The following is a 14179-nucleotide window of genomic DNA, read 5'->3' as shown; positions in this document are numbered from 1 at the left end:
TCATGTTTGAGTGGGAGAAGTTGTACTTAATTAGTACGTCCATGATGGGGTGCGATCAGAACGTACCGTTTCGTCTTGATATGCTACGATGGAAAGACACATTTTGAAAGGGTATGAGGGAGTTGTATAAAAGTCTTTCGAAGATAACCGTTGGCACGGTTGGTAGAACGTACGCTAAAAAAGAAAGCGTTATCATTTTCTTTTCCCATTTCCATTAAAGAAAAATAAGGCATTCCATTTCTTCTTTACAAGAACAATTGGCATTTATGCTGTAGAAATCAAATGTTTTCCTCGTGATTACATTCAGACTAACGTGAGATATATTGTTCGTGATTCATCCGCAATTCAACATTCATTCCAGGGTAAATTGTTGACTGCGCATCGGAATTAGGTAAGTCGTCTTCTGCCAACTTTCTTCCAATGGTTGTCTAACTTTTCTATCACATGTCTATTGTTGTCAAGGGATTAGTTAATTCACTTCCGCATGGGCATAAATCGTTTGGGTCGGCGACGCGTTCTAAGAGCATTGCAAATTTAGTCGACCACTGAGGAATGTGCGTGTGCTTGAGGTTCGAGGCGTGACACTGCCCTCACGATCATCAGCAAGGTTGGCCCTTGCCCATGACTATCGAGGGCCACCGAGCCCTCATTGGACCCAAGCAAGGCTGATTCTTGCCTAATCTAGCGAGGGCTTGTAGGCTCTCATTGGCCCTTAACAACGGCTAGCGAAGGTAGCCGAGCTCATGCTAACCCTTATTAATGGCCGACAAGGGTTGTTGAGCCTTCACTAGTGGTTACTGGCCCTCTTTGGAAAGCAAAAAAAAAAAAGAGTGAAAAAGAAAATAAAAGAATAAAAAATAATTTAAAATTAAAATTGTAATTGGATGAAAATGCCATTGACTAGTCAGAATATTTAGCCAATTAGCGATCGGCGAGGTTGGGCCCTTATCTCAAACAACCATGGCCACTTTCAAGAGTTAGCATATAGAACAAGAGAATACATACATACATACATACATACATACATACATACATACATATATATATATATATATATATATATTCACGACACTTGACAATATTTGCTAGTTTCAAGAGTTATAACTTGTGTCCTTAACTATATGATACGGTGCATAATCCGAAAGTCATCTATCCCGTCAAAATTTGTGCTCTTAGACTATACATTTGTTGCATAATATAATCTCTAGTCAAATTACTAATGAATGAGGTAGTAGCCATATTTTTATTAAATGGGGACACAAGAAGGAGTGGGGACACCCCCATTTACTTAATGTCCAATCAAATTATTGCATCTCCTAGACTTGAGCAACATGTATAACTTTCTCCAATGATAGAGTCTATCTGACAAAAGAATACATGTGGACCCCATTTTTGCATGAATGGTTCAATCATGAGATTGGGTTAGTAATGCATAGCTAGTTTCTTGGAAATAATAACTTAAAGAAGAATACCATAGGAAATGAAAGTATAGAGTAAGAGTTTTGAATGCTATCATCATATCATTCCCTATGTAAGGAACAAGTATTATCAAATCCCTATCTTAGTATTCACTTGTGTGCCTTTTTGTAAGCCTTGCCTTTTGATTCGTTGCTTAGCTAGTTAGTTTCTCCTATATAACATATGGGCAAAAATTACTAAAAAAATTATAAACCTATTGCAATTTTGTCAATACAATCATAAATTTTTCGGCCAATTTAGTCCCAAATGTTTTTGCATTTGTGTCAATTCAATCCATCTAGCCAATTTTGATAAGCTAGTGTTGATGTGGCATTGCCGACACTAATGTGGACTTTTTAAAATAATCTTTTAATAATTTTTTTTCTTTTCTTTAATTTTTTTCCTTTTCACTTAGGACCGGCAAGCTTCCGCAAGCGAGGGCCGGGATACCCTCATTGGCATTAGGCAAGGACGTTGCAACCTCGCCTAGTGAGCGAGGCATCGAGACCATCGTCACCTTAAGGGAAAGGTGGGAAAATTTTAAGAAAAGAAGATAAAAATATAAAAATTCAAAAAATTTAGTAAAATATTATTTAAGAAAGTTCACGTCAGCGCTAGTAGTACCACGTCAATGCTAGTTGTGCCACATCAACGCCACTAGTACCACGTTAGCGTCAACTGACTAAAAATAACTGGTTAGACTGAACTGAAATAAATACAAGAGTTTTGGGATTTAATTTGCTAAAAAAAAGTTTAGAACTAAATTGACATAATTCCAATAGATTTATCACTTTTTTGGTAATTGTCCCACCATGTAGAATCAATTGGAAACTTCTATCAATAGACTTTTTATTTCAAAAGAACATAAAATTCTAAATTAAAAATAAAGAAAACACTCAATAAAACGTAAAATGGCTGTGTTTCTCTCTTTATTGAATTTTGATAGTGTTCTGCCATATGTAATTAATGTTGACTATATCGGAAAATAAGTCTTGACTTTCAATGTACTGCCTCTCCCATTCACATATTTGACGGAAAACGCTTCAAATCATCCTTTTAAATAAATAAAAAATACTTCACTTATAAGGAAAATTTGAAGTATTTTCACTTTTTTTGCCAACAATAGTTGTAAGAATAATAGTCGAAATTTCAAGCAAGAATTTTAAGCCATCATAATATGGATTAATGTGGAATCATAACGGAATGGAATCATACCATACTGGGCATGATTCCTTGCTTAAGCAGAGTTCGAATGAAGGCATTTGTGGAACGTGGGGATATGCTGAAATTGACAAAGGAAAGGGGTAAGTTTCATGAAATTGACAGAGGGGAAGATTGAGTAAGAGGTTTGACTGAAATCGAAGCGAGAGCTAGGGATCTCTGGCAAAAGAAAAACAGGAACGAGGCCTTCATGTTTGCTCGAAGCGAAAAAAAAAAAAAAAAACTGTGTTTATCTGACTATCCTGATTATCCATTAATTATTTACGATACGCGGGACGCACCTTTTTGGCAATTGTAAGAAGCACCATTCAGCTTCGCGTGCAAGGGATACAAATGATCTCTCGTCCATTTTGAGGAAAAGAAGGCAGAGATCCTAGTATGATTAGACCAATCAGCCTCTTCACTCGGGGAGACACACGACCAGTCTTATGCAGACACCGAAATAGAAAGGGAATCCGAGAAAAGCCGAGGGAGAAAAGATACATCGAGAGGGAAAGGGACCCGCGCCATCGATTTGAGAAGGATTTGGAGCCTTCTCTTGTCTTATTCTAGTTGATACTTTCAGATTAGTCGACCAAAAAAAGAAAAATTAAAAGTTTAACTCATGTTTCGCATTCTTTGGAGATCGAACACTTATCTTTTATTGATTAGTTTTTGCACGTAGAGCCTAAGAACTTCCTTCATATCATGGCCATCAGTAGACAAGTCACAACTGAACATGGCCTGATTCGTGATCAGAAGCACAGAAAGAAAAGCTAGAAAACTACAGAGTTTTGAATTCTGCAACTTGGCAAGATCAATTTCCATAAACAGTGTGCTGCGCATTGAATTTTAGTGATTGTTGCCTCATTTCAGAAGGGAAAAGTCTCAGCTGATCATCCTCCAACGCTCGGCTGGTGATCACACATTTCCAAGGGAAACCAATTAGGTTTCCCTCCTTTAGTTTTTTATTTTATTTTATTTTATTTTTTATCTTTTCCAAAAAAAGAATTGGTGAGAAGGTCAACCGGTTGACATCCTTTATCTTCTTCTTTTAAAAAAAATATATATATATATATATATATATATATTTTCCAAGAAAAGAATTAGTGAGAAACCTACTAATAAAAAAGAAAAATTGAGTTGGACTGTGATACGAGGATTAGAACAAATAAATCATTTCAAGCACTAGTTGTTGAAGAAGGATGACATGAGAACTTAAATTTTGAAGAAAAAGATGTTAGGAATCATGTTACAAAGTACAAAAGGTTGAAATTGCAAGAAGGAGATGGGCAAGCACTTTTCAATTATTTTTCAACCATGCAGTTGAAAAATTCCAATTTTTATTATGTGCTTGACTTGAATGATGAGTAGAGACTGCATAATGTTTTTTGGGTGGACGCACGATCAAGAGACGCGTATAGATATTTTGGAGATGTAATCACATTTGATACCACTAATTTGACAAATAAATATGACATGCCTTTTGCTCCATTTGTTGGTGTCAACCATCATGATCAATCAATTTTGTTCAGATGTGGTTTGCTTGCAGATGAGACAACAAACTCTTTCATTTTGTTTTTTAAGGCTTGGCTTGCTTGTATGGCAAGGAATGCTCTCAAGCTATTATTACTAACCAGTGTAAAGCAATGCAAAATGCAATTTCTGAAGTATTTACATTTGCTTGTCATCACTTTTGTTTATGGCATAAAATGCAAAAATTGCCGCAAAAATTTGGGGGATCATCTTCAATATAGGTGTATAAAGTTAGCGATGGAAAGAGCAGTTTATGACTCCCTATATGTGAGTGATTTTGAGATTGCTTGGAAAGAGCTGATTGATGCACATGGACTCCATGATAATGACTAGCTTCAAACATTGTATAAGGAGTAGGAATGCCAATATATTTGAAAAATACCTTTTTTGCAAGCATGCCAACTACTCAAAGAAGTGAGAGTATGCGCTTCTTTTTATTTATTTTTATTTTTTTTATGGATATGTTTTGTCCCTAAATATGAGCTTGCACTCAAGGACAACTATAAAAAAGAAGCTCCTACTGATTTTGATTCCAGACAATCAGAACCTTAGTTGAAAATGAAGTGTTATTATGAGAAGCAACTCTCCTCCATGTGTACCCATAGCATCTTTAAAAAAGTTTCAAGTTGAAGTTGAGATGATGCTGTAGTGCTTTAACGTTACTCAAGTTCACACTAATGGAGCAACACCAACTTTCAGAGTAAAAGAACGTCAAGGTAATCATGATAATGGCAACTCCAAAATTGTCTAATTCAAGGTTTTGTATTGTAGCACAGGCACCGAAGTTGAGGGCATCTGTAGGATGTTTACTTTCAAGGGTCAACTTTTTTGACATGCACTATATGTTCTTCATCACATCGGAGTAAATGACATAATAGGCAATTACATATTGTCTTGATGGAGAAAGGATTTGAAGCGTTCGTACCTTTTGAACTCCATATCTAATGGTGTCAAATTTGACAATCTAGATGAATGGTATGATCGCTTATATAATTATGCTATTTAGATCATACAAGAAGGTTCAAAATCCAGAGAGCGATTTAAATTTATTGCAAGTATTGAAGGAAGCAAATAAAAAGATTTAGATTGCGGACCTCGATCAGGCTGAAGAGCACCCGAACAATTTCTATTAGAATGACACTCGAAGCATTCAAATAAAGGATCCAATCCAACGAAAGAGACTTGGTTGTCCAAGAGAAAATCGATTCAAGAATCCAATTGAGAAACACAAATGAAAAGCATCTACAAAGGTAGATTTGTCTATTTTACATTCAAGATATATTGTTATTATTATCTGTATTAAACTATATACTTTAAAGCTTAAGAATTTTTTCACTAATAATTCTAGTTAACACAACATAATTTTCTCATATTTACTATCAGATTAATAGTACTTTGCAAAACTAATGCACAGAACTTTCTTGTAGGAGAAAACAATCCCTGATTGCTTGACGCAGATTAACTCTCCTGTGAATTTGGATCGCACGATATGAGGTTTCCAAAAAAATTTCCAATAAATATGTAGAATTATTTGGAAATTTATTTCATAGCGTATACTGGTTGAATTAATGTATACAATTGGCTAGGATGAGGGTACAAGGAATTTCATTGATTTTAACACAATTGGTAATTCAAAAGAGATAAGTTACCATAGCTATTCTCGAAATCTGATTTGCAATCAAGAAAGAATCAGGGATTTTCAATCATTGCTGATACGTGTTATTATTTTATTTTGAATTAAAATACCTTACTATAAATTGACTTATTATCTATATAAAATGATATAGCGTCAAATATCTTGTGATCATGTGAATCTTCTCAATGAACTAAACGTTGAAACTATATTAGGTAAAATCTATATACGAATTGATCAAAAATCATTTTTTGGCTTAGTTTTGACTCATGTGATCTTAAGATTGATTTTTAAATTTGTTTAGGTCCCAACACATCTTCATCTACGAGAGTTGGATCAATGGGGCAAATTTTCTTCTCTTCTAATTCATTACTCTTATTTTGTTCTTTTTCTTTACTTCATTTGTTTTATGCATAATCGATATTACTCATCTTAATTTTATGTCACTTGGAGAGTCCTTTTAGAGAAATTTGATTTTGGTGAGGAGACTGAGGAGCCAATTCATTGCATAATGATTTTGTTATTAGTTGCAAAACCAATGTTTAAGTGTTTTTCATCTTTTAAATTTAGTATATCTATATAATGACATTAGCTATTTTTTTAATAGGTGATAATATTTTTTTAGTGTTTTTCATCTTTTAAATTTAATATATCTATATAATGTCATTAACTATTTCTTTTTAATAGGTGATAATATTTTTTTACTTGCAATTAACGATGTTTGGGTTGTATTGGAATTTCAAAGGGTTTTCAAGGATGGCTTTATATCTTATGTGCACAAACATAAGAAATTATCACTTTGATCACTTATTTTTTACTTGTAATTTTTTATCAGGAGGGTTCTCATTAATATTTTTCGGAAAAGATAAAATTTAAAAAAAAAGTAAAGGAGGGAAACCAGTTAATATTCTCACTATTTTTTTTATAGAAAAGATAAAAATAAAGATAAAAAATAAATTAGGAAATCGGTTTGATAAAAGTCAACCGGTTTCCCTTGGGAATGTGGCCATTAGCTGACCGTTCCTCCGTCACTTGACTGAGGGAAGGTCAGCAAAGCCGCTCCCATATCAGGGAGACTAGCATAAACTACCACTAATCTCATGTAGTCTTTCTCTTCGTGAAAGGAGGGGGAAAAAGAAGAAATGCAAAGAAATTCCGCATGATGACGGATAAGGAGCCTTCTCTGGCGCCTTTTTTATCTTTTTTTATTAATCAAACTCATGGATCGGGGATCTTATGTTAATTTTCTTTGCCATGTAAGATTCAACGACAGATCACATCAAACGTCGACGAAGGAGAAAAGTTATCAGTTCACTCCCGTGCGAACATGAGCAAATCAAAAGATTGCGCACGGCTCGAAGTAACTCGAGGATGGTTTCATTACAAACAAATTATGAAAAAGAAGAAGATGATGAAGAAGAAAGAAACCAATCACATAATTTTGCGGACACAATAGAGCCTGCCCTAATAAACCTTGAATGATGGAGGACAGGAATCGAAGGGATAATGCACGAGGAGATTGCCCCAGAACAGAAGCATAAGAAAAGCGAATGTAAGAATTCGCATTACATCCCGTGATTCATAAAAGCTGGTAGATCATCCTGCCAAGTCCATGGACGGAGGCCGTTTTATTCGACAAGCAAACAGCAAAGCGAGCACAGCAGTACATACTTAGTCTACGTCGGTCCCTGAGTGGTCGTTCAATCCTCGTGGCTCAAGGGCGAGTGCAGCAGGTTCGCAAGCGGGCATGTACGGTGGAGGGGCCTTTAGGCTCGTCTCCGGCGTGCCTCCATCTTTCACTATCAAGACCGTGTTCATGCCCCAAGTGAAATGTCGTTCCAGATGACAGTGCCATAACCAGACACCTAGAGGGAGAAAAGAAGGAGGAGGAAGGAGGGATGATCAATCACCGGGATATTGATAAGATTAGATTACCATCTACTTGCGATCGTGCGTACCGGGATTAGTTGCTTTGAATCTGACGGCAACCCATCCGCTCCTTGGGATCGAAATAGTGTTCAGCCGAGGTGGGTCGATCAGGTTGAACGTCTTCGGGTCGGTCTCTGGGTTGTAGTTTCCTCCCCCGACCCCGACCACGTAGAAGGTGTAGCCGTGCAAGTGCATCGGGTGAGCTATCGAGGCGTTCAGAATGTTGGTCCCTTGATACACCATCTCCACCTCTTCGCCATAGTTCAGCACCTTCACTTTGGTCCCCTGGATCGGCTCCGTCGTATTGACTAGAAGATCGTCCGCCGTGAAATTGAAGAACGTCGGTGGCTGGTCAGGGAAGTCGGTCGTGTAGAATCCACTCGTGTTCCTTTAACAATCGTGCGGTCGATGTTATAGCGATATCAAAATACAAAAAAATCTCATTCTGCAATGAGATGCTGTCGATCCTGTTTATATTGCTTGTATATGACCACATCATATATATATATAGTGGGCACATGGGTTCTCCACCTTCTGCGCCTTATTAAATTTCAATCATCGATTTGTGCACATGAAATTCTCATCGACAGTCGAGATTACTTAAGACACCAAAAGAATTATATCGTGTGAAATAGAGAATTTTCACCCCCTCGAAGTGGATGAGTTACCTGTAGTAGGCTGAGAGTACATCAGTGTGCGGGTTGACCCAAGAAATATTATTCAAGCTCGAACCCATCCGCTCACTGGCATACCAAAAGATGTTTATCGACGCCGTGACGTACATTCTGGTACTTATGTCCAGCGGAACATCAATGGGGTGGTCCACGCTGGCTAAGCTTCGAAGTTTCCGAGTAAATTGGATTTGAGCATCGATGTCATAGTAGGATGGGAGGTGAACGGGGAGCTCGGGTTCCTCGGGAGGGGCATAACTCCCGCGGTACTGGAGGATGGCGGACGCGTTCGTCTTGTCGAACTCGGTGAATAGCAGTTTCCCGGAGTTGTACTGCCGAGCGACGATGTAGTAGTGGCCGAGTGACTGATTGGCCACAAGCAGCACGTCGATGGTCTGCCCCGGAGAGATCATGATGTAGTCGGTGACGAAGGGCTTCACGTACCCTCCGTCCATGCCGACAACCACGAGGTTGTGGCTTGCGATGGCTAGGAAGAGCTCCGCATTCATGTCTGCGTTGACTATCCGAACGTGGTAGGTCTTCCCGAAGTCGACATACCAACGGTAGGTCGATTCTGCAACCATGCAAGTAACAAAAAGGAAAAGAATACAAGAATTTGTAACATAGGTAATGGATCTAGGCATGTTCCAATTTGGCAACGTCGTTTTGGACTGCAACATACCGTTGGAGCAGGGGCAAAAGTCCCCTGGCTGGCCATTGATGGTGTATGCATCCGAGGTGGGCAACTCTGTACCTTCAGCCAAGTCATAGTCAACCAGCTCTTGATAATCATCTATGTACCAGGACCCTTTCAGAGAAAAAAAGGAGGAACAAAACGCTTAATAATCCACATCAATTACAAGTCCAAGATACCCTTTTTGTCTTGGAAACCATATCATGAAATCATTTTAAATAGAACATAATGCAGTAGCTCTTCTTTATCTATGGTTAAACAACTCTTTTTTCTCTCCCTGTCAGGAGAAAATACTCGTTATATCCTCGAAATACTTAACTCTTTAAGGTTCCTGCTCATGAGCACGAGCGTCTTATGACATTCGCCTTCCACTATAAGAATTTTAGTTGCTACCAAAATACTAAATTGCGGTATAGGTTCTAATTTATCAGCACTTGAAAGAACTATTGTTCATTTTAGGAGAAAATGGACATATATGAATATGCATAAATGCCTCCTTTCTTCTTGCGGCCTTACCGTTTCCTTCATTGAGAACAAAGGGCAGAGGTGCGTAAATGTGCACCCACTGAGAATGCTCTAGTATGTACCAAATTTCATGCATGCCATGCAAAATGAATCTAAATAAATTTTCTGCGAATTAATTTTCTAGACTTTCACGAATTTGGTTTGCTGAAATTGATTAATTAATGAAAAACACTCGCTTACTTTTAACCTGCTGTATTTTTTTTTTCTTTTGTGGTGTGAATGTCCAAACCCTCATGGGTTCTGCACATCGGTTAGAGTATATATAAAACTCGAAATGGTCGGTCTTATTGAAATGAAGAGGAGGCGGCATGGAAATTTCCGTACATACCAAGGACTAAAACTTCATCTGCATCGGGCTGTTGGAAGGGGTAAGTGCTTCCTCGGCCGGATAAATGACAATTGCGCCATGGACACTCGCACGGGTCCAATCACTATGAGCATGCCACCAAACCGTGCCTTCTTCTGTGGTGAAATTGACTTCATAAGTGAAGTTTGAACCAACTGGAATGGCACATTGTGTTATATACTCCGGACCATCGAACCATGGATTTCTTGGTTGCATAACTCCGTGCCTATTACAAAGTCAAAATAAGCAAACAATTTCCTCTCCTTTTGTCTGCAGTTACATTCAAATATGATTGGCAAACTTTATCATAACCATCTCTCCGTGACACTAGCAAGGGCAAACCTAGCTCAAGAGAAGGTGATCCTCGCCTATGGCTAGCGAGTGCAACCTCTCATCTTTGGCTAATAGAGAGATAGAGATAGAGAGAGAGAGAGAGAGAGAGAGAGAGAGAACCAATGCATAGTGAGGCCGGAGGTTCCACGGTTGTGAACATTGACGTAGACGGTGTCACCCTTGTGAACCTTGATCACTGGCCCCGGAAAACTTCCGTTCACAACCAACATGCTCTTGGAGCTGCACAGCCTCGTGAACACCTTCTCTTCCACCTTAAAATTTATCAAAGAACCACCGATTATACACGCATATATACTCAAACTATAATCCCAGCACTTAAAAAACTATTTCCTTTCGTGATATGAATGAAAAAGAGGAAATGAAAAGCATGAGAAGAACTTCAGAAATGCATGCGTGCATCATTATTCACTCACGACGAAGTCGAGGTATTGAGCCTCCGGTCGGACAGAGGAAAAGCACATCGCCATCAGTACAAATGTAAGCAAAATCCCCATGTCCTTGGACCCCATTTCCCAAACGAAGCAAACGAAGAGAGAGAGATTTTGCTGGGATTTACCCTCCCATCTGTGTGGGACATATATATATACACGGAACGCTCATCCAACTTTCTTGCGATTGTCCCGTCACCAATTCTTTACGCCCTCCTGATGGAGGGAGACGCTGTTGCTCGTGGACGACAAGCGTGGAAGATTGTTTTCCCACCAATGGTAGGTGTAACAGTAGGTGTCAGTTTAGATCATTGGGTTGAGCGCAAGATAAGATAATGAAAACTGACTCACACATTCACGTTTGGAACTATAGTAATGCGAGGGTTAGGTGATTCAAACGAGCTGGCGAATATATGAACTCGCTGTTTTGGAAAGGTCGTGTTGAGAATTCCACCTTGGGGTCGACGTGTGCATATATAGGGGTTAGGTACTTGTTTTAGTCTTCCATCTTTCGGTGCGTTTGGGCGATTTGGCCTCCCAACGTTTATTCATTTCGATCAAGTCTTCCGGCTTTATTGATTTGTGTGATTCGGTAAATTGTTAGTCTTATTCTGTGCAATCGATTTTTCTAACTTTCTCAGTTTGTGCAATTAAATCCTCTAGATTGATTGTTCTCACCGAATCGTCATTATAACAAAAATTGTCACTTGGTGCTAACGAAACACCAAACGAGTGCCAAATTAGCGATAAACGAATTAAGAGAAGAGAAAAAGGAGAAAGAAACCTTAATTTGATAATTTTAGTTACAACAGATAAATAAAGTGTTAAATTATAGAAATCAAGAATGTTAGAGGCTAGGAAAATTGTTCAAAAGATCCTAAATTTATTTTTCAATAGCCAATTCAGTCTTAAACATTTTAATTATACCAATTTAGTCCTAAACTTTTTTAGGATACAGATTTAGTGCTAAACTTTTTGACGAATTACTATTGTAGCCTTCCAAATAAATTTTGATCGGAAATATCTAACATAACCATCTAATTAACACCGATCATATAATAAACTGAGGATTTTATGGACAAGTTTCCCATTAGAGGACTTGAATGAGCAAAACAATACTTAAATGACCAAACCGTCATTTCCCCGATAGTACAAAATAAATGTTAGAAGATGAAATTGTAAATATATTACACCTTAGAGAACTAAAACCGTAATTAACCCCGTATAAATATTGAAAGAAAAATGAAGGGTATTTGCAAAAAGGACAAAAGAAAAAAAGTGAAAATTTCTAAGAATCTATACAAAGCGGTCACGCGAAGTGAATTCGTCGACCAATAGACAAATAAAAGCGAGAGACCGGACCAGTAAGAAGAGTAGGGACCGAGGAAGTACGAGGCATTCAAACGTGCATCACGTGCTCTTTTCCTTCAAGAATTTTGTTTTCGTGATATAAGGTTTTTTTTTTTTTTGGGTCTAAAAACGTGATTTTCATTGCTAAATTGAAGATGCTGAATTACAAAAAGTTTGAGATCCGAACATAATATTAACCAAAGGGGATGCGGGGGATGTGTAACCCAATCCATCGGGAGAGAGCCGGCACGATGGGCTTTAGCAACCTAGTCGGCCGCTTGATTAAATTCCCTTGACTCAAACCAGATAAAAACTCGTGACGAGAATCGCCTTGAGTTTGAAGAATTGTCTTATTGAAACCAGTACCAGACTGACTAAGACTAAGCTAAGAACCACTTTGCTTCTTTCAAGTCAATGGATTTTCACTCTCCACTCCATTTCATCCCTTGCTCGAAAACATGGGGTATGGACTCTTTATTAAAAGGTTACAGACCTTTTCTTTATAATAAATAAAGAGCCAAGCGGATCCGAATTCCTTCTCCATCCGCATCTATATAAAGAAGGGGAAGCACCTTGACTCGTCAACCCCCGACCAAGACGAGACCGGCTCAGAAGGTTAGTGCAATCTGTAATGATGGACCTGGGGGCCCTGGCGTTTCATCCCAGCCCATGATGCATCTAACTGTCAATAAGCTATCTGTTGATAAAAGAACTTGCATATCAGAGGAAAGTACAGCTGCACTTTGGGGTTGCTTCGTGCGTTTCTTTCTTCCTGCTGCCGTTTAACCCACCAAAGTGCAGCCCGCACAGCTAGGGCTTCTGCGATTTTCGTATATAAGTTGAAAACGGCGAAAGAGGAATTTCATGTCTTTCCGAGTTCGAGTTTTGGTACCAAATCAGAACAATTCTTGAGCGCGCATGAGCATAGGCTCACTTGATTGCATTTATTAAATCATATAAATTTTAGGGAGCGGTTTAGCTGACCGTCCCTCAGTCCAACGACGGAGGAACAGTCAGCTAATGGCCAGACTCCCGAGGAAAACCTGATGACTTTGTCAATCGATTTCCCTCCTTTACTTTTTTTTTTTTTAAATTTTATCTTTTTCCAAAAAAATTAATGAGAATCATCCTAATAAAAATTACAAGTAAAAAGAAAGTGATCAAAGTGATAATTTCTTATTTTGTGCACATAAGACTCAAGGTCATCCTTGAAAATCCCTTCAAAATTTCAATACAACGCAAACATCATTAATTACAAGTAAAAATATATTATGACCTATTAAAAAAATAGTTAATGCCATTAAATAGATATATTAAATTTAAAGATGAAAAACAACGAAACGTTAGTTTTGTAACAAATAACAAAATCATTGTGCAATGAATTGGCTTCTCAATCTTTTCACCAAAATCAATTGCTCTAGAAGGACTTTCCAGTGACCTAAAATTAAGACGAATAATATCGATTATGCATAAAACAAATGAAGTAAAGAAAAGAACAAAATAAGAATAATGAATTGGACGAGAAGAATATTTACCCCATTGATCCAAATCTCGTAGATTAAGATGTGTTATGACCTAAACCATTACAAAATCAATCTTAAGATTACACAAGTCAAATTCTAAACCTATTTATTATCCACTTTCTAAACATAATTAACTATAATGAGTCACCCATTAAATATGAGTCCATTTTGACAAGATCTACTAAATTGCATGCTAAGTTTATGTTAGTGATTGCATTTTTGTACAACTATACGTCATCACAATATCTCCCAAGCACTCTCATTGAATAAATCAAGAGGAGTTCCCTTGATATTTAAAAATTATGATGTGAACATGACAAATGGACTAATGCTCTGTGATTCTCCACTACCCTTTCCACCGCAAAACCATGTATTGTTTCGCATTTCTAATTCTATAGTCCAGGATGAATGGGCCAGAGCCTTAAGAAACACCAAGTTCTAGAGATCCTTTCCACATCTTCCCAAGAAACTTCTTGGAATTAATTCTCTATTATAAAAAAATAATAATAATAAAGCCACTAGTCCACGACAA

The 14179-nt window shown here is 37.7% G+C and overlaps 1 pseudogene; it reads right to left on the bottom strand.

The window, feature by feature from the left end:
• Positions 1–7498: 7498 nt before the first annotated feature.
• On the bottom strand, positions 7499–10855 carry LOC120295897 (annotated as a pseudogene).
• Between the last annotated feature and the right edge of the window lie 3324 nt (positions 10856–14179).

This window comes from Eucalyptus grandis, chromosome 7, assembly GCF_016545825.1.
Source record: "Eucalyptus grandis isolate ANBG69807.140 chromosome 7, ASM1654582v1, whole genome shotgun sequence".
In the NCBI taxonomy this organism is placed as follows: domain Eukaryota; kingdom Viridiplantae; phylum Streptophyta; class Magnoliopsida; order Myrtales; family Myrtaceae; genus Eucalyptus; species Eucalyptus grandis.
Note: the sequence above shows the minus strand (reverse complement) of the source record. Positions and strands in the feature narration are given on the sequence as shown.